The sequence below is a fragment of the Macrobrachium rosenbergii genome, chromosome 47 (genome assembly GCF_040412425.1).
Source record: "Macrobrachium rosenbergii isolate ZJJX-2024 chromosome 47, ASM4041242v1, whole genome shotgun sequence".
Classification (NCBI taxonomy): Eukaryota; Metazoa; Arthropoda; class Malacostraca; order Decapoda; family Palaemonidae; genus Macrobrachium; species Macrobrachium rosenbergii.
The window spans coordinates 20,444,720-20,467,574 of record NC_089787.1 but is presented as its reverse complement, the minus strand read 5'-3'; the positions used below and the strand labels follow the sequence as shown (position 1 = coordinate 20,467,574).

At 38.5% G+C, this 22,855-nt stretch overlaps 1 long non-coding RNA gene and 1 pseudogene across 1 annotated transcript; one reads left to right on the top strand and one right to left on the bottom strand.

The window, feature by feature from the left end:
• Nucleotides 1-25: 25 nt before the first annotated feature.
• Nucleotides 26-21,085, top strand: LOC136830587 (uncharacterized). Its single transcript, XR_010850672.1, has 4 exons — nt 26-82; nt 1,204-1,338; nt 17,745-17,840; nt 19,159-21,085. It is a non-coding gene; the product is annotated as an uncharacterized lncRNA (long non-coding RNA).
• Nucleotides 2,487-11,532, bottom strand: LOC136830524 (probable glutamate receptor; annotated as a pseudogene).
• Nucleotides 21,086-22,855: the final 1,770 nt, after the last annotated feature.

Genomic DNA, 22,855 nt, shown 5'->3' with positions numbered 1-22,855 from the left:
AGCCGTTACAAAGGCTTAACCAGCCTTTTACTACTACTAATGTAAATTCAGAGGAATCGAGGTGGAAGAATGACCATTTTGGGTATGGTATCCCTAGCTAATATACATGTATTTATTCCACTTTAAAGCATTTTTTTGCAAGCAGAGAATTAATTTTAATGTTATAAGTCGAGGCAGTTCGAAATGAACTACTAATTAAGTCTGACAGTCTTAGGATGGAAAGCCTGAACTCCCTAAGGCCCCGCCATCGAGCGTCTCATTTTAGAGCTTTGGATTATAGGATTAGATGGTATAGTATTTCAGGTGGGGGGTCCGGTGTGTTTTCGGGGGGACGGCGAAACCCTCTGGCCAGGTCAGGGCACGGCGCCCTAAGTGAGGTCGGGAAGTTAAGGTCAGGTTAGGTCAGGGTCTGGCATTACAGGTACATCTCACTCTGACTCGGGTCCTAGGACCCAATCGATCTGTCAACTTGATACCAGACTATACAGAAGGTTATAGGAGCCATTGGTCCCCTGTTCGCTAACCTGTCACGAGTAGGAGCGTGGCGTTTGTTGGCAAACCTTTACCATAGTTGCTCGGCCTGATTCCCGCAAGTCGACCGGGACAGGTTCCTCATGCATGAATAGATTTAACCTTTCCCATAACGCCAGGTCCTGACCTACCCAGCCTAACGTAGGGCGATGTGCCCTGACCTGGCTGGGGGTTTTACCAGCATTTTTTGTGGAGATTCAACTAGCCTATTGATTGAGAGACTATCCTCCCATTTAAGGAGGGAGTACCTTGGAGATCAGATGTTTTAATTCATTTTTTTTTTTTCTAGTTATATAAACCAGCACCATTTATTTTGATACCCCCAACTACCCCCACGTAGCTCCTGGTGCTAAAGGAAAAAAAGTTCTGGCTTATAAAAGGTGAGTGGAGAACTCCTCCCCCCGCTCCCCTCACCCACCTACCCCCAGTTACCCACCTTGTTACCAAGTTTAAACAACCATCTCTAGTTTATGCTGAGGAATACAACTACTTAGAAGGCTTTAGTTTGTATACCTAGGAAAAATATAAATAACTCCAAAGTATAGTTGCATTGTGAAATAAGATAATATTGCTTTATAATGAAGATTGTCAGGTGAAAAACAATTCTGTCATTGTAGCCATTGTCTGAAGAAAGGTATTTTCGTGCACATTTTGATGACAAGATCTTTACAGGATTGATGGGGCTGAATCAGGCGCATATATACAGATCTTCTACTATCGTTCAATGATTCAAGCCTTTGGAAAACATTTGCTCTGTGGAAATGAATTGGCAAGATTAGATGTATGCATAATGACAACTTAGTGGAGGTAAGTTTGTAATTGAAACTTCTAGTTTGCAGTTTTGCTTATGTGGCTCCTTGATTTATTATTATTATTATTATTATTATTATTATTATTATTATTATTATTATTATTATTATTATTATTATTATTATTATTTTGTCTTGAAGGTCACATATTCAAGCACAGATGAGACCCAACTCTGTATGGCTTTGCTGAGTGAATGACAAGTGCGATAGAAAATGTATTGATGCCGTCTCATTTCCCAATTCTCGGAGGGGATATCGAAAGGAAGATGCACGAAAAGTGCTCTGTAGCCTTCCTGTGTCCCCTCCCCCCCTCCCCCTGCTGCCCCCAGTTACACAATCCTAGTTTTAGTGTTTCATTCATTTTAGTCTCTCCTCACTTTGATGCCCGTCTTAAATGTTGTTTTACTTTGATTTTCACTTGTTACAAAATTATTTGGTCCGTAACATCAAAATTCTAGAAATGTGATTTACGTATGTTGAATTACTGTATTTTATGTTATAGCAATTACTGAGACAGTCGTTAAAGAGGAAAAAGTTATATTATAACAAGGTGCGTCCATCAAAGGACTCCATCTTAGCATATTTTTCAGTGACCCCAAGTTGACTTAAGCAGTGAGTTATGTACTTTGTAGTTAGATAATCGGGTTGCTTGCAGTCCAGATTAGAAAGGGCATGGGACTATCAGTCTCATCCTAATCAACCTCTGGTATACTCTATCCGAAGGGAAAAGGTATATGAAAAATTATAAGCATATAAATTGTGTGTTAAGCAGATTTATTTTACATTTTTCTTCGCATCTTTGAGAATATTGTTCTGCAGACGCACTTTGCAAATTTTTAAAAATACGTTTCTTAAAACTCTACATGGTCGGTATTTACAAACACATTCAGCTTCTCATGGTACTCTTTTTGAGAGGGATTCAAATCCTGCACTATCCTGGTTGTTGACGTGGTGGGTAAATGCAAAGACGTATGACACTCAGTTGATTTTAGCATTGCTTTATTTTATGATATGTATTTTGCATAATGAAGTCCAGAAGGTTAATCCTGACTACAGTAAGCCCCCCGTATTCGCGTTCGCACGATTCGGACTCGGACTCGCGCATTCGTGGGTTTCTCTGTGGAACATATCTACCCATTATTCGCGGAAAATTCGCCCATTTGCGGTATTTTTCACTGAGAAAAATTCACTAATTACTGTATTTTCATATAATTTTCATGAATAAATGCACTTTTTGTGATAAAACTATTAAAATACTCAGGTATAAGCATTTTTACAGGGTTTTTCTTATGTTTAAACTATCAAAATGGGCAGTTCTGAGTGTTTTTAGAGGGGTTTCAAGTATTCGTGGATTTTAGCTCTTCGCGGGGGGCGGGTGTGTTGCGGGACGCATCCCCCCGTGAATACGGGGTGTTCACTGTATTGGTAGCATCATCGATGAAATTTTCACTTCATGCGCACTGTCAGATTCTCCGCTATCAGGATTATGAAAGCCAAACAGAAACCCAGGGCTAACACATAGAAAGTTCCTTGCAAATGCAGCAAACTGAGCACTACTTCTCCACCAGTACCTTCCTCTACCTGGAAAAATAAGAAACTTGGATTAAACTTGCTGTTCTCTATATTCTGTTGGCTTTACAAGTATTGTGGTGATACACTGTTCTCATTAAGGGATTATAATCATTTAGAGAAAACAATGAACGTAAGATTATACAACTGTTTTAAATCTGATTCCCAGAATTCTCTAAAATGTTTCAGGAAATGAAAGTTTCAATTAAAAGGGATGATAAAGATTCAAATTATATACGAGTCTTGGCTTCTGTTGATAATAATCTTCGGATTTACAATATATTTTTTTCACAGAACTGTAAAATGTTTTAGGAAATGAAAGTTTCAGATAAAAGTGAACCAGTTTTCAAAATATTTATGCCTTCGCTTCTGTTTATAGTTACCTTAACATTGACAGTTTAGTTTCTTATGCAAAGGATTTTATGTTTATACTCTGGTTTGTTTGTGTTTACATAAAGGTGGTATTACTTGAAGATAATACCCAATATTGAGGTGAAAATTTAATTGTTCTTACAAGGATACAGACCTATGTCTTTCCTAAAGATATACAGGCAGCCCCCGGTTATTGGCGATCCGGTTTTACACGCTTCCCCAGCGACAACGATAACCAGATTTTCAACACCGATGCCCGGTTATCGGCGCTGATCCTCGGTTATCGGCGGCGCTGATCCCTGGTTATCAGCACCTGTTATCGGCAATTTTTGGTTGTCAGCGATTTTCGGTCATCGTCACGCTGTCGGGAACGGAACCCCGCCGATAACTGTGGACTGCCTTTATCTTTAGTGAAAGCTGGTCTGGTCACTGGAAGTTGGTACCAAGGCAGTTAATCAGTGGCAAGCGAGTGAGAGGGTGAGGGTATGATCCACTTATTCAAATATTGGTGCCACTTTTCCTTCAGCAGCACTGCTGTACAGACAACTTCTCTGCTGCAGGTAGCTCTTGGTCACCTGTCATCCTTGGAGAAGCTTGGTCTTCTTGGGTGGCTCACTTCCAGTCACTCCATTGATGTTTCAAGCAGCACTGGTCACTTACGCATATCTTCCAACACCCCACAGCTATTTAAGTAGTGGGAAGTATTCTTGCACCCTCACTTGCTACTATTTAAGTGCCTAGCTACTAAGCTTCAGTGACTGGACCAGCTTCTGGCAAAGGTATATCTGTGTACTATAAAAAGATTTGTTTTGTATATCTGTGAAAAATGCAGATTATCCTGGATTGGAGATGTCACATATGTTTGTAATCAAATGGCAACCTCTTTTTATACATTGTGAATTCAATTTAGCATCGGCATGGAGAAAGTTATTGAATATTTGGTACAAAATTATGTAATAAGATGCTAAACCATGTCAGAATATATGCCCATGTAACATGTCTAATGGTAGGCTTGTATGATGGAATTCTATAACCAAAGGCTTAATTTTCTTATGAAAAGTTACTCTATTTACCAGACCATCTTTTTAAAGGACTTCTGCACTCACTGAAATCACAGATATTAAAGAAAGCAATAAAGACGCCTATTCAGAAACCACAAAAGAAAAAGAATATAAAGTAACAGACAAATAAAGGAGAATCTCTAAACAGATCAAGTTACGATTAGTAGAGGGACCTTGAAGAATATACGTAGAAAGCACCTTTGGTAAGGTCCATTTCTTGAGGTTACTCTTCCTGGCTTTTCTCGATGACGTGAGAATGAGATCGTCAATCCAGTAATTTATGAGCCCGCTTTCAATCAGTCGTAATTTCACCTTGTCTATCCTTCGGCGGAAGGGGGCACCTTTCCTGCGGGAAACAAAACCAGTCAGAATGTGGTAGTATGAGATACTGAACGATAAAGTCTATCTTGAAAGATGCATAGGACACAAGCATTGGGAACAGCATATCACAGATTACTTATAGGTCGAGTTATTCCATATTCCTAGTTTTTGTAACCCCTATACTATTGCGTGTTGCTGTTGCCATCTACTTAAGATTCAGATTTACTTGTAATGTGACTGAACATCCTAGCTATCGTAGGTATTTTGAAAACGGAGCCAAATGTCAGAAGTTTGAAGAATCTGAGATAAATGTGGGTGTCCTTCAAGGATCGTTGCTGAGACGGTTGCTGTTTATCACAATTATGGATGAAGCTACAAAGTATTGTCCCTGGGAGATCGTTCGTGCAGATGACTCAGTTTTAACAGCAGATCCTGATTAAGAGGTGGCGGAAACGTTTAAAAGGGTTAGCGTGAAACTGAGGAGTCCTGAAAGTCACTATAAGTAAAAACAAAGTATATGTTAACTTAGAGCAGCAGATATGGAAGTATTGGGACAAAGACTTATAAGAAGGCCTATACAAAATCAAGCAGAAAGAGAACATGAGAAAAGAATGGAGATAATGTCTACCACGTCTACACCTTTGAGGGGTGAAAAGTTGAGGTAAAGATGTTTATGAAGATGATACCAAAGTCACAAGTGATAAATAAGGCAGTGTTACTCAACCAAGTTACTGCCCAGGTCCGTATCAAGCAGGTAGTTGAGTGTTAGTCTTGGGGACTTTAGAAGATACTTTCTTTTTTATGAAACTGGAGAATGGAAATACAACTATTCTTCCAGATATGCTTGAAGAGGGCTTTTTAACTTTACGGATGCTGGTCATCTTTTTAAAATACAAATGTTTACTTTTGAATAAGAGTTATGTGTTTTAATTTTGCTAAGGGGCCATCAGGTTGATTTTTAAGAGTAAATTATGTACGGGTTTGTGCGATACTTTTATTGTAAGACTATATTATATAAAGGATGGTGTACTTGTACATAAATGTAATCTAATTAGACTGTTAAGAAAGTTTGTTTCAGTATCAGTGACCTTTTAATGTTTTCATGGTGTTTGGATAAGCTAATCGGTCAATCCATTCTGCCTTTGGGGAAGGAAAGATTGTATTTAGGGGGAAGTAGGAAGTAAATTACAGTTGCTGAAAATAGGAAAAAGGTTTAAAGGTTTAGCTTATGTAGCTAGCATGCAATATAGAGTAGTGCATTGACCTGTACGTTATCATTGGACATCGTTTTGGTCTGTGTAATAATGTAATAACTCCTTGGTTTTGAAAGGTATAATTTAAAGTTCAATTTAAACTCTGGCTATGAAAGATAATAAAATGTTTATATACTTTAATAGCTGGTACTTATATTTTGTTGCTTTGGTTTTGTAGTAATTTTATCAGATTTGTGAAAACAACAGGTCATAAAAGCCCGGTTTTAACTTATAGAATTCATTGCGCATCAGTGACTAGACCTATATGTAATTTACCATTGGTCATATAATTTTCCTTCTTTGATTCGAGTTATAGTCATAATAAACCAAGAAAACTGGTTGAGTATATCATAAGTTCATAAAAATGACAGATATATAACCTAAAAATTAACCATAAACTGTAGCACGTTATACAAAACAGTGTTTAGGCATATCTGTAGTTTATCACTGTGTCTATTATTCTTTCATAGTGTAGAACTATACCTCACCTGAACCCCCAACCGTATCCACCGTAGTTGATGTACTCCGCTTGGCCCGTGTGGAACGGGGTGTATCCTCGAGAGTCGGTGTACGCAGATAGAATGATAGCCTTGATGTAGTACTTCCACGTCAAGAAGGCGTGGTGGCCTTTCAGAACTCTTGTCAAGTGCTCTTTAGGGGTCAAAGGCTGTGTTGTACAAAAGAGGAAAAAAGGATTTTATTTTTATGGGTATATTATGGGGTGCTAGATAGGGACCATATAACTAGTGCTACCATATACTGGGCTCTGCCATGGCCTCTGTATTACAGTGGACCCCCCGTATTTGTGGGGGTTAGGTACCACAACCCCCCCATAAATGCTGAAAATCTGCGATACGTTGGAGCCCCTCTAAAAATGCTTATAACTGTGTATTTTAATAGCTGGAACACCAAATACCCCTCTAAAAATGCTTATAACTGCCTATTTTTATGTTAATTTTGTGACTAAAAAACATTTTTTATGATAAAAATGTATTTAGTCACAAAAATAACATGAAAGTAGAGTAATCAGTTAATATTTTTGACAAAAACATCTGCGAATTACTGAATTTTTCACAATTTATTGAAAAATGCGTCACAGAAAAATCCGCGATTGGTGAACTGCGAAAAAGGGGGGTGTCCACTGTATGGCATTATATATACTATACATACATTTAAGCTCTCTTTGTTGGGGAGGAAGCGAGAGGAATCCCATTTTCTTAAGATCAATGGAGCAGTGGCCAAAATAATCCCCTCAGACAGTGGACAGAGAGGTTACTTTGTGACACCAGAGAGAAAGATCATCAGGGTGCAGTTGGCAATCAAACTAATTGCCTGTGAATCACCATTTCAAGAAAGGTCACTAAAAATGACCTACAGAAGGATGAAGGGACGGTCATTGATCAAACACATCGCTATTGAATCAGTTTTGGAAATGAAATTCAAAACTTAGGAAGCTCCTCAGTTATTGAGAGAAACATTCCAAAATCTGATGGAGGATTTTCTTACCAGGATCCGCTCATTGACCTTCTGAACTGTTGGGATTGTGCTCTCCTTAAACCACTCCCAACCAATGCCGTACGTCTCCTCCATGCCCCACGTGTATCGATCTGCCTGGAGTAACTGCTCCAGTGTGTCTATGGTGGGAGACTTCTCAGGGACTGAAAGGTGAGCTATCAGGGATGAGCGGTAGGCCATTGTGATTAGGATAGAGAATATCCACCAAAATCCAATTATGACCTGTAATTCAAAGAAGAAGCAGAGGTTCGTTAATAATGTTTAGAAAAGGTTTTTGTAGTGATTTCATAGTTATGCACATGTATATAGAAGGTTACTGGAGTAGTATTGAACAGAGGAATATGGGATGCCCTTCACTGTGGAAAGTATAGAGGAATAAGATTGCTAAAAGCTTGTAGTGAAGACATTGGAGAAAAGTTAAAGTTAAGTATACCTTAGTTTAACCAGACCACTGAGCCGATTAACAGCTCTCCCAGGGCTGGCCCGAAGGATTAGATTTCTTTTACGTGGCTAAGAACCAACTGGTTACCTAGCGATGGGACCTACAGGTTATTGTGGAATCCGAACACATTATGACGAGGAATGAATTTCTGTCACCAGAAATAAGTTCCTCTAATTCTTCATTGGCCGGTCGGAGAGTTTAACGCTGGGCCAACAGCGCTAGCTGGGTTTACCACCCTTCCAACAGCGACAATGGAGAAGGTGCTGTATGTAAGGTTTAAGGCTTAGGAGAGCCAGTTTGTAGGGAAACATACCCACCTCTCCATTGAAGAACTAGACAATGGAGAAGGTGCTGTATGTAAGGCGTAAGGCTTAGGGAAGATCAGCCAGTTTTATGAAACATACTAAAGATCCAATTTTATCTGTTTGAATGATTGTAGATACAACGCTCTTAATGAGAGAGGGTTTGTAGTTTATAGTAAGGAATATCACTGATTCCAGTAATTTTAATCACGGTTGAAAAAGTAATCACTGTAGAAATCAAATTTTACCTTTTTTATGCAAAACCTTGTTGGCAATTATGTTTTTTAATTCAAGCCTTTTGTTGGTTTCACTGATTTTTTTTTATCGGAGCTACATTATGATATACTGTATAGTGGAATGCAAAAATCAAATTATGATTGGTTCTGGTATATGGGTAAGCTTGGATAGGAAGAGGCAGATACTATAGCAAAGTAGGCAGTCCTTGGTTATCATTGGGGGTTCCATTCCGATGGCATGACAATAAGTGAAAATCGCCAATAACCAAAAATCAGCGATTTTCGGTTATCAGCGCCACTGTTAAGTATGTATCAGCACCAGTACGCAAAAGAATGACCACACTACCTGAAAGGTGAAGTTCCTCGGTAAGCTTCTGTTTAGTAGCGGTTCTTCAAGCAGGATTCCCCAGGAGTATAGTAGAGCAGTGCTGAGCCTTAATGACTGACCCTTGAATATTTTAGTCCACACCTTCTGCAGTAGCCACAGCACTAGCCCAGCTACCATGCTAGTAATCAATATTGCTAACCATAGTTTACCTGCAATATGAATTCAGTATATACATACAGCCTGTATGGGGATATATATATAAAACTGTAAATAAATAGAATATTTTATATATATATTTTGATATTTTTATCACAAAAAGTGCATTTATTCATGAAAATGATATGAAAATATATATATGATATATGTTATATATATATGAGAATATATATATATATATATATATATATATATATATATATATATATATATATATTTTATTTTTTTTTTTTTTTTTTTTTTGTTTCTATCTGATTTCTCTCAGTATTTCAAGTTTGGGCATTGCATTTGGTGAAAGGACAGTTTGCAAGTCAGCAATCCTTTGGCTAGTTCAGCACGAGTACTTTTCATAATTTAATAATAATAATAAGAGGGAAACCTGGAAATGGTCTGACGAGTGAGAATATCTGGGGGAGTGGCCCAGGTTTCAGGGTGACGATCAGCAAGGTCTCGGAGATGTAGACGCGAGAGTAGTCAACGGCCGCCATTCTGGTCGCAAGCCAAGAGAGCAGCATCGAAAAGTCGGCCTTCGTGACGTTGCAGTGTCCCCACAGTACCCGTCCAGCTGCCGTTCTTCATAGATAAGCCCCACTGATTGTCTGGTGGGGTCCGCATCACATACCTTGCAAATTCAAATGTACCGACTTGTTACGAAGAGACATTGGATTCATTTGTGGTCACGTGAACCAAGGAAATGAAATGTTGGATACTTGGATGCTAGGATGCTGGAAAAGGATTATGGGTAACTTTGAAACGAAATGAAATGGATGCATTAGAAAAAGACAGACACTGTACGATTGTTTATACCAGTGAAACTGAAATACCAAACAGATGTGTGTTTCATGATCATATTATAATTCAAAAGAGAATACTTTATTCTGCTGTGGAAGGTACATTGAAGGAGGAAGACCAGTGAGTGAACTCAGTTCGGGAGTCTAGATTCACTGGTCGTTACAGCTTTGCTCAAGGGCAGAAATGAGATGAAGCGAAACTGTGGATTGGTCTGGTACAAGCAGCATTTGGTGGAAATAGGACCCAAGCACTAACAGAGTTTGTGAGATCAAATTCTTTACCTTTAACATTAGTTTATTAACTCCTTCTCTCTTTGAAAAGTAAAATTTATTTGCTAACTGCTGTAGTTATTTTTTATGTTAGTGAATTGTCATTAATTAAACCAATAGCATCATTACTGCACCCATTATTTAACACGTAGCTTATTATTATCCACAAAAGGATTGAATTCATATACAGGCAGTCCCCGGGTTATGATGGGTCCAGTTTACAATGTTCCGAGGTTACAACACTTTTCAAATATATTCATCAGAGATTATTTCCCGGTTTACGACGTACGTTCCAGGGTTACGACGCTGGTCCGACAGAAGAAATATGGCTCCAAAGCAGGAGAATAATAAAAATTTTGAGGTTTTTTGATGAAAAACTCAATAAAAATGCAATTTACATAATTTTCAATGCACCCAAAGCATTAAAAGTAAGGTTTTCTTATGATTTTAGACGTTTTGACAATTTTTCAGCTTACAACGAGGCGTAGGAACGGAGTCACCGTCGTAAACTGGGGACTGCCTGTACATTCAGATTACCGTAACGCAACCAAGACTTTGAAGTAACTCACTTTTAAAGTGAAGCTGGTCATGCACTGACAGCAGCCTCTAGCAGTCAGTGGATGAGGGGTCACTTACGTGAAATTGAGAACGGAAGATACAGCCTTGAGCATGCGATAGTCGAGAGAATCGCTCGGAGTAACAGTGGTGGCTGGCTTATCAGAGTCACGCGAAAAATTAAGGATTGGGAACCACTCCATTGAGACGATGTCAAACTTATGCCCTTGGAAATTGCGGAACTGATCTGTAAAGATGATGAGTTTGTAATGGCATTTTAATCGCTGGATTTCAGTGTGAGCACAGTAAGCTGGAGATGTACGACTCACGAGAAATTTGCTTTTGCAACGACAGTGGAATCTGGAAATGAGAGTAGCCAGCGAAGCCTGCATTAAGCATCAAGATATGTAAAGAAAAATCTTAGTTTGTGATATATGTTCAAAGAAAACATCTTTCAGCTAGCTGGATTTATGTTGCATACTCATATTTTTCCATAATATAAATATGTAGCGCTGATCACACTTTGGCGATACAAAGACTTGGGAAATGCCTTGGAAAATATCAATGCAAACTCTGGAAACTCACGAGGAAAGAGGTTAGCCTGTTTGTGGAAGCCGCGCTGTGAATTCCAGGTTTCGACAACTTTCACTCCAGCGTATCCAGCCATGCAGTATAAGCATCTCCAGTTGAAGACCACATCTCTGCAGCTGTTGCCTGGGAATAAAAAAACGCAGGTTAACAGACTGACACTTCTAGGATGTGTACATTGTATGTTAAGGTTTAAGAGGATAATATCTTATCAGGGAGTAACTGTAATAAGTGAAAAGGATGGTCAGATAAACCTGTGCCTAGATTTGTTGCTATCAGTTTTGTTTTGGTGAGGTGAACAAGGCTAGAAAGATGAACTTAAGTCTACTTTGATCTCTGTGCTTCTTCTTTTAATGTGCTTTCCCCCATTTTTCGTATGGGGTAAGCACGATGCCTTCTTTCGAAGGACTTTGATTTGGCTTTGGGGTAGACCATAGTCTTGATCGGCTGCCCTGCCTGACATCGCTTAGACCCCGGTAGCGCATGTACTTGTTTCGCACCAAATCGCCAGCTCCCTTTCTCCCAGCAGGGAGGAGAGTTGGCGGTTAGGTCGACAGTTCGAGACGTGTGAGGCATCTGTTATGTTTTTAGGAGATGTTGTAGTGGCTTTGTTTGTGTGTGTTATTAGTCTGTAACACCCACTTGCTTTTAAGCAAACCTGTCCGTTGATTACATACATAATCCCGGGGTGTCTACGCGGATGGCAAAGTGTCCACCTCTCTGACCGGTCGGCTACGGATTTGAACCCTTGCCACAGACCTCTATGAAGTCCGAAGCTGCTGCTCTACCAACTTGGCCATTGAGGCTCTCTACTTTGATCACTGTAAATTATCATAATGGTAAAGAAAACGAGAAGTGTAAGACACGTAATTCAGTCACTGAAGTATTGGTGTTAAAGAAAATAAAACTATTAGCAAGAATGTGAGTCTGTATACAGTAATATGCAATTATTGAGATGGTGAAGAAGAGACGAAAAACATATAATACAATCTAGTGCTGCCCATTTTATTCTGAATCACTGATACATTTAGAGAGAATACCGAGGCACGCAAAATGGGTCTGTGTCTAGCTCAGTCGTCATAACAGAAGTATTGTTAATCTAGTGACAAGGACTAATGCAGTTGCTGGGAAATGTCAGGAAGAGGAGAGGAGAGTGAGATTTGTCATGTCACGAAAAAAGTGTTTCTTGATCAACCGCAAAGGAAGTGATATACGTACAGGCCTGCGTCTTGAAAAATGGGGAATTATAAGGACCAGGGAAAGTATAAAGCTTGGAGAGAATTTCAAAGGATGAAATCAGGAGGAAGAAACAGTTAATGAAATGTTCAACGTAAGGGAAACATAAATAGCTAATTTACCAAAAATTGTAGGCCTAATACCATGTTTGTTTGATATAATTATACAATTTACTTACTATTCTGCTTAACAGCCATGGTTTCAACATTGCCTTGGCAGTTTTCTTCCATTAAACCATCAGATACTTTGTTAATGGGTTTTCTACTAAAAAAATCCTCTTGATTTTTCTTAGTGTACCCAGGCACGGCTGCGTAGATAGCTTGTGCGGTGTTCCGCAGAGCAGTGTGGTTCAGTATTCCGTCAACGTCGTTCTTTTGATCACCCACTAGGACAACAAATGTCTCAGGTTTCAGGTATAAATTGATGTCTTCTAGAAACCTGTTAATAATGATAGATATGAAAGGTTTTGTTTTCACATGACTGTTAAGCAGTACACCCCCGTATTCGCGGGGGATGTGGCAAATAGCTAAAATCCACGAATACTTAAAACCCCCTCTAAAAACACTTAGAACTGCCCATTTTGATAGTTTAGACACAAGAAAAACCCTGTAAAAATGCTTATACCTGAGTATTTTAATAGTTTTATCACAAAAAGTGCATTATTCATGAAAATTATATGAAAATACAGTAATTGGTGAATATTTCTCAGTGAAAAATACCGCGAATGGGCGAATTTTCCTCGAATAATAGGTAGAGATGTTCCACAGAGAAACCCGCGAATGCGTGAGTCTGCGAATCGTGAGAACGCAAATACGGGGGGTTTACTGTACAGTGAGCAACCATTTATAAACTTAATTATGGATATTTTAAATAAGTGTATTTTTCCTTTTCAAATGCCATACCCATTCACTCTTAACATTTCTGTTTCTTTTGTGGGTGCTGTTTGTACAGTAGCCCCTTCTCTTAGACACCTATACTTTCTAGCCGCATCGTGATGATGGCTACCCTTCTATAAATAGTGGATTTTGCAATTGATCTCTTCAGTGGGAAGACAACTGTAGAGTATAGGTTAGCCAGTGTTAGAATTGATATGGAATTACAGTTGGCTGTGGGATATCCTTTATGTTCAAGTGCAGATTATAGTTTGGAGTCTTTGTTAGTCATCAAATTTTGCTGCCTGCTGGGAGGCAAAACTTTAAGGCTTCTAATAGACAGAAAAGATTACTGTACAATTCATGTCACAGGGAATGTGAATAATCAGGTATCATACGGAATCACTGAGTGACTGTTGTAGTAATCAACAGAGGTTGAAGTAGAATTTGTAAATAACACCTGCTATGTACAGAACCTGAACTGGTATTCATTCACTTCATTCTTGTCCGTAATCTCGCCGATAATGGCGTGGCAGGAGAACTTAGGATTTCGTTCTTGTAGGGCCTGTAGAAGTCTGGTTTTGGCCAGAGAGTCTTCAGCTGTAGGACCATATAACTGCTGCAGGTTGACCAGTATTGCTGCCTGGTACCCGGTAGTGACTGACCTGAAAGGGGTTTAGTGGGTTTTGTTAAATGAGAAGTGGTAGTTTTATGTGTGTGGATATTATGTATACAGTATTTCATATGTATACATATACTGTATAATATGCAATATCTTGTACTGGAGTCCCCGGTTTACGACAGGTCCAGCTTATGATGTTCCAAGGTTACGACACTTTTCCAATATATTCATCAGAAATTATTTCCCAGTTTATGACACATGTTCCGGAGTTACAACTCGTTGTATGCTGATCTGACGGAAGAAATATGGCTCCAAAATGGCAGAATAATAAAAAATTGAAGTTTTTTTTTATGAAAAACTCAATAAAAATGCAGTTTACATCGTTTCCAATACATCCAAAGCATTGAAAGTAAGGTTTTCTTTGGATTTTTGACGATTTTCGACGATTTTTCGGCTTATGACGATTTTCGGTTTACAATGACTTTTGGCTTATGATGAAATCGAAGAACCCCATCATAAACCAGGGACCGCCTGTATACATATACTATATAGTATGCAGTATCATGTATATATTTATTACAGATACGGAATATCAAAATTTAATCAGTTTGCCCATACATCGAGATCACCATAGAAAAAACATCATAGCAGTCAGAGGTACTTTCATCCATTAACTGCTGAATCCTGGAAGCCTATGTGCGGAAAACATTCACATTAGCTGCCTCACGCACCTAAATATAAGGTTTATCAGCAGTGTCTTAAACCCCTCGCACAACCTGTACCATTTACCTCAATCTCACATGCACTCTCACTTCAGGATGTCTAGGACTTACCACTTCAGTATCTATTTTCATGGCATCTCTCCAACATTTCCTAGGTCTCCCCTTCCTCCTGCCTCTTAAACTTGGAATCAGTCTCTTTTCAGCAGCTACCAGAGTTTATTCTTCCAACATAATTAAACTGTCTCAAAATTCTCTGACCTGTTCTTTCCCTTTAATTACCTTTTTATCATTTTGCTGTGTACAGTGAACCCCCTGTATTCGTGGGGGATGCATACCACACACCCCCCCCACTGCGAATAGCTAAAATTCGCAAATACTTAAAACCCCTCTAAAAACACTTGGAACTGCCCATTTTGATAGTTTAAACACAAGAAAAACCCTGTAAAAATTGTTATAGCTGAGTATTTTAATAGTTTTATCACAAAAAGTGCATTTATTCATGAAAATTATATGAAAATACAGTAATTAGTGAATATTTCTCAGTGAAAAATACCGCGAATGGGCAAATTTTCCGCGAACAATGGCTAGATATGTTCCACAGAGAAACCCGCGAATGCGCCAGTCCGCGAATCATGAGAACGCAAATACGGGGGGTTTATTGTATTTTCTTTTCACAGGCTGCGAACATTATGCAAACAGTTCAGGGCAGTGATTGTGCCTCTCTCATGCGGCCAACAAAACCCACATATCAGGCCTATCTATTACCTAAGGCTGTTACCCCCAGTGGTAGAGGTACAAGTTTGACATCGGCTAACGATTTAGATATATACTTAGTGCAGAGGAACACCAAATAAAGGTTCATGGACCCCACCGGTAGGGGGAAATGCCCCCTTGATGGCTGACGACCCTCTTTCTCTTGAATATACACCTACATATCTAATTACAGCCTCGCTTTAGGAAAACTTTTACTTGAAATCTCACCTGAAGGCATCAGTCAGGGCAGTATTTTCTTGTCTAGCCACAAATATCATGTGACAAGACTTGAAATATCTCTGAGTCACTTGCTTCAGCCCTAGGCCAACTGGGGAGGGCGCAGACGCGGACAGCATAGATGCCGCTAAAAACAGCATCAGCGCGCCCATGGGAAAAGCTTCTTTGGCAGACATTGCCCTGTTGAATATAACAGTAGGATGTCATAGAAATATTTTTTATGTAATTGGTAAACTAGGCAAAGAAATTCAAGAAATTTATGATCAGTTTTAAAATAATTTACAGGTTATAGGAAACAAAGATCATTGAAACTAGATTGGATCTCACACTAATGCCTCCTGATATCATTTAGCTATAGCTTCTACCTGTGTAGAATTGAAGTCATTCTTAGAAACTTAAATCTTAGGACAAGTGATAGACCTGCCCCTTACAGAGATAGGTTATAAGAATCAGGAAAAACAAAGGCAGTAACAGAGTTCCAATATTAAGCAGTAGAAGAAAAGGAGTGAGCAGAAATTGCCACAGATAACAAATATAAATTAGAAAATTGTGAAGTGCTGCAAGAGTTCTGGTAATAATATGCTGAAAAATGTCAGATAACTGAATTTCTATGAACATTTTATTATAACTTTAAAATAACAATGCCATTCTGAATAGGCATTTGCTGAATTTTTTTTATTTAAAGAAGGGAATGTGTATACAACTCTTTTACTTACACTTATTCTGAATTTCAAACACAACGCCATATAATATTACATCAAAATATTTCAGTAGTCTAAAAATTATTTAATTGATTTTGGTATGAAATATTAAAATTTAAAGTTTCTAATAATATTGCAATTAACTTGAATATCTGTGAACTCTAGAAACTAAAGAGTTATTTGACAATAGTTTCCTAACAACACTGTTACCAGGAATTCTGCTGAACAACTTACCCCTATCCTGGTATGGGCTGTTATGGTGAATGGTTCTCTCTCTCTCTCTCTCTCTCTCTCTCTCTCTCTCTCTCTCTCTCTCTCTCTCTCTCTCTCATTTTTTATTAGGCAGCATGTGTCAGTCAGTTGACCTATATGAAATATGACCTTGCAACATGTGTTGACATATAAGGATGTGTGATATGAAAAATGTTTAGTTTTTAAGACCTTTATTACAGCTTTCTACTTTTTCAGCTTTTTATCGAAAATTGTGCTTCAAAGGTTGAAGGATTTTCTTGAATTTAGACGTAACGAAAATTGTGCAACAGTGATGGTAAAATGCTTGGTTAAGAAAAACAACAGTGATGTCATAACAGAAAGAGTTCTAAGTATACCATAGTTTAACCAGACCACTGAGCTGATTAACAGCTCTCCTAAGGCTGGCCCGAAGGATTAGATTTATTTTACGTGGCAATGGGACCCACAGCTCGTTCTGAATCCGAACCACATTATACCGAGAAATGAATTTCTGTCACCAGAAATAAATTCCTCTGATTCTTCATTGGCCGGCCGGAGAATCGAACACAGGCCCAGCAAAGTGCTAGCCGAGAACGGTATCGACCCGTCCAACGAGGAACTCCAACAACAAAGCTTGTTACTGTTTTCAAGCCCACGTGAATTATGCATGTTATTTGAAATTTTTTAACCTTCCCATATTGTTCACTCTCAACCTTTGAAGGTCAAACCGGGTAAACTTTGTCATGTAAGGAATACTGTTAAAGTCAATCAGTAAGAAAAAGATACCATTAAACTTATGACCTTGACATTTGACCTTCCAGGTCAAATTCACACCCTTCATTTGAAAGACTTACTGAAATGATTACTGTTATAATGAGGAATAAAAAATCTCATAATAGCATGAGTCACTAAAATGGTGAAGAAATCCACAATACTGTCGTGTAAATATAAATATATATAAGAAATATATACATGAAAGCAAGATCTTTCGAGAACCAGCTTGATTCAAGCAGGTTTTTGAAAGCTCTCGTTTTTGTATATATATTTATACATTTATGTTTACCCTATTGTGGATTTCTTCCCCATATTGAGAAATGTTGTGAATATGGCAGAGGTATTGCTGAAATTCCACTAAATTCCTCTGTGGGAATCACTGTTTAAGTCTTGTTTCCAGTGATTTTCAATTCTTATCCTTTCCTTCTTTCTTTCAGATTTGTGATTTTACCATCTGAAAAGTTTTGCCAGAACGGTTCTTCGTACCTTGAAATTTTTCGACTGGAATGCTGACTTTGAATGACAGTATTTTTGTAAGTAACATAAATATAAGTTTGGTCTGTTGATGTAAATTATGTTGGCTAAAGAGATATGACATGCACAATTGTACAATGATAAGTGTACAAGAGGTGTGGTGTGGACGTTGTTGTAAAAAATTTGGGAGGTTGGCGAGTTGGAATTTCACCTAGAATAATGAGTACTGTATAATGTGACATTATCTCAGATAATGAGTGCATACTGTATAATAAAACATTCACTATATAGCTTTGATTGTATGTATAATGATATCTGACTGCCGGGCTTATTATCATCACTGTAAATCTGTAAATCTACATCATCTTAATCATTGTTAATGATTTAAATCAGTTTATTGGTATGGAATTTCTCCAGTTACTTTTGGCTCGAGAACATTTCGTCTTGTGCCCCTCTGATGTAGGCCATTTATGCGTAACATTTTGGACCTCCCTACTGCCTTCATCTGTGCAGCTTTTCTGATTAACTGTTTTTCCTTTCTCACTGGAGGCTGTTTGCTTTCATATTTCACTTCTTCAAACAACTCTTTTCTTAAACCTGAAGACACCTGAGACTACGGTAGGTTGAAAGTAGTCTCTCGTCTGTTGTTAGTACTCCAGTGACCTAGTCTGCTGTTGAAAGTTTCAAGTGATGATTTTGTTAAGTCTTGGGGTATCTTGTTCAGCATTCTTTTTCAGCCCTGAGCTTCCTAATAGGACATCTTAGCCACAGACCAGTTAAGAGATGATTAATGTCTTCATCCAGGTTTCAAGTGATGATTTTGTTAAGTCTTGTTCAGCATTCTTTTTCAGCCCTGAGCTTCCTAATAGGACATCTTAGCCACAGACCAGTTAAGAGATGACAACTGTCTTCATCCAGGTCTCTGGGGGCTGTGATGAGATCCCTTTACTCTAGTCTTCTGGGCTGGTATTAGAATAATTTTCTTTGGAACTATTGTCTGCTGTCCTTTTGTTGATAGACTGGATGGTAACTTACTTTCTGTATGCATTTGGTTTGCCTTAATGTTCTTCCGTGTGTTGTACTTGATTTGTATAGGGTTCTCTGATATAATATTTCTTACCTTTTTATTATTTTTCTCCCCCCAGCTGTTTAGCTTGTTTATACTACTCTTGTGTATTACTCTACAAGTTTTCCTTTTATTCAGTTTCCAAGTTAGGAAAGTTCTTTGCAAGATACATTTTCCTGTAAACAGTGATACATTATTGGTGGTTCACTGTTGTTAACCCAAGCTGTACCACAATTATAATAATGTGTTTAATATTGTTTTAACTATTACTTTGTTCAGTATATGTTTGAGACTTGGATATTTCATTCCAGGTAAGGATGATGACAGGAGAAGAACTGGAATAAGTAATCGTAATCATCCATTACAGTTACCATCTTTTTAAAAGCATGAGAGAGGGGGACAGAGGAGGCGGAGTCTTGTCAGTGGGAAGGAATGGACTCAATTTCCTAACTTCCTTGTCATTGTGACCTTAACAGGAGCTGACAGCCCAGAGGAGTACTGAACAAAGGCTGAGTTTATTGCAATGAACCTTTAGTTAGAAGGCTGGAAGGTTGGTTTGGCCTTAATGAAAAATTGTTGTAGAAGTAGCTCATGAACTAAAAGAAAGATTGCGGGTTTGGCTCTATGGTTTGTGTTGGGAAGCTCTGTGCTCATGAGTGGGACCATTTCTTTTGTGACCAGATTATGTCCCTGTTAAAGGTATGTAAATTTGAGATTGATGTATTGGGGTAAACACACTTAAACTGTTGGTTATTAGGTACCATTAACCTCCTTAATGCTACTTATTGATGAAGACATTCTTGTGGTAATGTTGATTTATGATAGTAACTGGTGATTGTAGTAAGGTTTCTGAATGAGGTGTGGCATTAAAAACAGTTATATGTTAGTAAACTTTCCTGGAAGTTTTTGTGGGTCATGCAAAATTTAGGAAGGAGTGATAAGTTGCTTTTTTAAAGATGTATTGAAGCTTTACACACCCGTACTGGGTACTGACAGGAAGGTATATTGTACAGGGATGGGAATAAGATATACGGAATATGGAAAACTAAGACTTAAGATGACAAGTAACACCCATTATTCATAGACAGAATTGTTTGTATTCCTAAAAACTTGCGATATTGTTCTTAAAAGGAGATAACTGTTTATGAGCTTTAAAATGGGTTATATACCAAGTAAAACCAAGTATATAAGTATGACCGCCATTTATTGTCTTCATTAGCATTAGTGTAATTATGAAGTTAAATTTTGTTCCTCTTTCCTTGAGCTTGCATAAGTCTGAGTTCAATCCAAAATTTAATACCTCCTCCTTCTCGAGTGTGCTGGTATGGCCATAAGTATTACAGTAGTTGTATACCCTTCCCCAGAATCTGCCTTTATGATTACAGGCAGTCCCCGGTTTACGACGGGGGTTCCGTTTTTACGCCGTGTCGTAAACCGAAAATCGTTGTAAACCGAAAAATCGTCGAAAATCGTCAAAAATCCTAAGAAAATCTTACTTTTAATGCTTTGGATGTTTTGAAAACGATGTAAACTGCTTTTTTATTGAGTTTTTCATAAAAAAACCTCAAAATTTTTATTATTCTGCCGTTTTGGAGCCATATTTCCTCCGTCAGATTGGCGTATGACGCGTCGTAACCTTGGAACATGCGTTGTAAACCGGGAAATAATTTTTGATGAATATATTTGAAAAGCGTCGTAACCTCAGAACGTCATAAGCTGGACCCATCGTAAACCGGGGACTGCCTGTAAGGTTTTACTTATTCTGGTTCTTCGTCTTCACTAAAGCATTTTAATTAAGGGTGTTGGGACATCTGCTCATTAATCACCTCGTGTGAAAAATCTACAAGGATGATTTTTACCAAAGATAAACAGATGTTGTGACCACTCAGACAAGTAGTGACTAATTCAGCGGTAGGGCCTAGATGGTTAGTTACCTCATGAACCAGGTTTTAGGATCAGGAACGAGGTAAGTGGAAGTTGATAGCATGTCCTAATTTTAGGGTACACTTAGAAATTTTTAATGTGGCATTCATTTTAACATCTTCCATAACCCCTGATTACCTGCTTGCATACATGCATCTTGTTGCAAAGGTTATTAGATAATTTCAGGTGCTATTCTTGCTTGTAAAATTCTAAATGTCTTAAAGTAAAAAGGGCCATTTAAAAAACAAAAACAGGTAAGTTTCCACTTTCTTTTACATAATTTAGAATAAAGACATATAACATGGACTTGAAATAGTCTTTTATTTACCTTACATTATATCAAAACCTGTTTGGCTGAAAAAACTATCCATGTGGCTTTCCCTTGGAGTTATGTGACAAAAGATCAAATCTTAACAGCAGATTTTATCATCTTTTGACCCTGTTTCTCTACATGTATATAGTTACTGAGATTCATCAATACGAATATTAAAAATTCTCATTTTAAGTGGTTGAATGATATTCAGCTGAAACAGAAATGGACAGTAAGAAGGTTTGAAAGGTGTTACAGCAGGAAAACCTCACAATTGCACCATAAATAATGTTAGGAGAGGGTGGAAAGTGAGATGGAAGAAAGTGAATATGAACATAGGTGTGGTAATTATTGTACACTGGCGATAAGCGTAACTGTTTTCATGCTTGGTTGCACGGTTAACAGTCGCACCACAGGCGAGTGTAGTTCCCCTCTTGCAGTTCCTCTGTTGATATGTAAATTTACGTGTGTTTATTTTGTTCTGTTATGTTTGTCATAAGTTGTTTATGTTGTATGTGTTGTATGACTAACGCTAGATATTTTGTCTGTTTATATTATAGATCTGAGAGCCGGTATTTTGTTGAATAAAGCTTGTAGTTTGCTACCAAGTGTTTCAGTCTTATAACAATTTATTCAACAAAATACCGGCTCTCAGATTTGAGATCCATGCTGTGTGTGTGTCCCTCTCCAACTGAATGACCTTGTGGAATCAGTGGATGACCAATTATTCACACGTCCTGTAGTGAGTGTGCCGTACTGTCAGTTACAAGCTGAAGTTGTATTGGGTGTGCTGCTCTGTCAAGCTGAAGCTTGCTGAAGCTCTAAGTTGATGACGGTCTAAAACTGGACTACTGCTGGCTTCTGGGTGGACTTGAGGAGCTTTCTGTGGCACAAGAAGCTCCGTAGTCCTGGATATGAAACAGGTTTAGTGTCGCTACCCGATGCATCCAAAAACTTTCCTGTTACTGGAACAGTAATGAAAGGGGTTTCAGCTATGGGTCAAAGGGACGCTGCAAATAACCTTAAATAAGGTTTAGAGTGCACTGATGACACTGCCTACCTGTGGGAGTTCTCTACTGCCAGGCCTCCCGTAGGGTCCTAGTGTTGTCAGTGCATCTTGCATTCAGTTCTTGCGGCATCCCTTTGCCCCTAGCTCCAACCCCTTTTATTCCTTTTACTGTACCTATGTTCATATTCTCCTTCTTCCATCTGACTTTCCACCCTCTCCTAACAGTTGATTCATAGTGTAACTGCAAGGTTTTCCTCCTGTTGTAGCTTTCAAACCTTTTTACTGTCAATTTCTGTTTAAGCATTGAATGACCGTAGAGGTCCCAGTGCTTCGCCTTTGGCCTAAATCCTAAATTCTTCTACCTTCAGGCCAAGAGCTGGAAGCAGAGCCAGTCAGGAGTGCAGAAGGACTCACTACCTGTCCTTTGTGAAGTGGTATTAGACCATGGAAAGTCCAGGTTGGACCAAGACCGAGCACGCTGTGGCTTGGTACTGAATAACGGAGCAAGGTTCTACTTTTGACAGTTCAGGGACTGGTTACACTTGTGTCCTGGGGTGTACCAAACAGGCACAAAAGAACAAGAATGATTAATAGTCTTGGGAAGTGTAGACACTTTTGTCTCTCAGAAGAGGAATGGAGGTCAAGACAGGGGATCATGGCTAGAGGGAGAAAATTGTAGTATATTACCCACAGAAGGGGTCTTTTTCAGGTTATTCTTCTAGGACCCATGCATCTTCCAATGGACGAGCAATCAAGACAGGTACTT